This window comes from Eutrema salsugineum, unplaced genomic scaffold, assembly GCF_000478725.1.
Source record: "Eutrema salsugineum unplaced genomic scaffold, Eutsalg1_0 scaffold_7, whole genome shotgun sequence".
Classification (NCBI taxonomy): Eukaryota; Viridiplantae; Streptophyta; class Magnoliopsida; order Brassicales; family Brassicaceae; genus Eutrema; species Eutrema salsugineum.
The window spans coordinates 4,722,233-4,724,423 of record NW_006256486.1 but is presented as its reverse complement, the minus strand read 5'-3'; positions in this window follow the sequence as shown (position 1 = coordinate 4,724,423).

Here is a 2,191-nt window from a genome sequence, read left to right as displayed (position 1 = left end):
TCCCTCGACTTGTGAAAACCCTTGTGCAATAAGCCTTGCTTTGTTGCGAACCACAACCCCATTCTCATCAATTTTGTTCTTGAAGATCCACTTTGTTCCCACTACATTGCCTTCAAGGGATCTTGGGACAAGTTCCCACACATCATTGCGCACGAACTGCTCTAGTTTTTGTTCCATGGCAATGATTCAAAATTCATCACCAAGTGCCTGTCTCACGTCTTGGGGTCCAATGACAGAGACGAAGCATGCAAATAGAACCATCTCCGAGAATTTTCACACCATCTTTTCGAAGTCCAACTGAATTCCACGGGTCCTTCTTCTTTCATTCACATCACCAATGAGATCCGAAGATGAGTGATTCCTGTGAACTTGCTGAACATCACATGGTGGGACCACAACTGCCTGATCACCTTCTCCAGTGGGAGCTGCTGGTTGATCTTCTTGTTCTTCGTCCGAGTCACTGCCTGTAGCAGTTCCTTCCCCCTTGGTATAAGCATAGTCATCAAACACCACGTTCACTGACTCGATCAGTAATTTTGACCTGATGTTGAAGACCCTGAATGCAGTGCTGTTTCCTGAGTACCCCAAAAATATCCCTTCATACTTCCCAAGATAGTCTTTGTCATTAAGGATGTAGCACCTGCAACCAAAGACATGAAAGTATCTCAAGTTAGGGGTTTTCCCTTTTCATAGTTAATAAGGTGTCTTACTGGTTCCATTTCTGACGTAGACTCGGTTTATGATGTAGCAAGCAGTATTGACTGCTTCAGCCCAGAACTTCTTTGACACTTAGTTCCCATGCATTATTGCTCGTGCCATCTCCTGTAGTGTTATGTTCTTCCGTTTTACAACCCCGTTCTGCTGTGGTGTCCTAGGTGCTGAGAACTGATGAGCAATGCCGTGACTTTCACAAAAAAAGTTTCATGAATTCATTCTGAAATTCGCCGCCATGATCACTCCGGATATTCTTCATGCTACCGGGCTGATTCATGAGTTGCAGTGCTCATATTCTGAAGCTCTCAGCTTTCTCAGACTTTTTCCGAAGGAACCTAACCCAGGTGTACCTAGAGAAGTCATCCAAAGGACAAACACATAGCGCTTGCCACCCAAACTCTCAGTTTGTAACGGTCCCATTAGATCCATATGGACTAGATCAAGAACTGCTTTTGACTGTACATCAGGTACTTTCTTGTGTTGCACTTTAACTTGTTTGCCTTGAGTCCAAGGTCCACACACCGAGTTATCAACTCCCTTGACTTTAGGCACTCCTCTGACAATCTCTTTGTCGACAAGATTGGCAAGATTCCTAATGTTCATGTGTCCCAATCGTTGATGCCACATATGCAGGTCATCGCCTGCTGTGAAGCACTTTTCTTCCTTGCAGGAGGAATCCCACATATAACAGTTGTTCCCAGATCTGATCCCTCGAAGGACGACCTTTCCGACTTCATCCACAGCTTTGCAGTCCCTTTTAGTAAACACTACATTCAGCCCCTCATCACACAGTTGACTGATACTGATGAGGTTTGCTTGCAATCCATGCACCAGATACACATTTACTAGCTGAGGTTGACCGGTTTCCCTTGTCCTGCCCTTTCCTTGAATTGCACCAATGCTTCCATCGCCAAACGTGACTTTACCTCCTCTGATCTTTTTCAAACTCTGTAGGAATCCCTTGGTACCAGTCATGTGTCGAGAGCAACCACTATCGAAGTACCATGCAGCAGATTGATTCTCATCTTCTGTTACTAAAGCCATGTTGCACTTGAAACCCAATCCCGGATTCCTAATTTGTGAATTGCTGTGCCTTGGCACTCCATTCTGAGGTTGTCTTTGAGTAGCTTGTCTTAGATCAGCTTTCCTAACCCAAATCTGTTTTCTGAACCCATTTCAGGTAAACCTTCCAAGTTCCTTCAGCTTTCTCACTTGCTTCCAGAACCTGTAGTAGTGATTTCTGATGTGCCCCGGTTTTCCACAGTAGAAGCATCTACTCAGTCTCATTGGTAGCCCTTCTCTCCTTGATATTGATGCAGCTGTGTTACTTTTCACCGTAATGTTTCTTGCCGCATTGTCGTAGCCTCCTTCTTGTGGCTTAGTTGTACCTCCTGGGACAAACTTTGTAGTACCTGTTTCTACCATGGTTCGAGCATCGTATCCCAATCCTCTACGCACATCAGACCTCCTCTCGTAG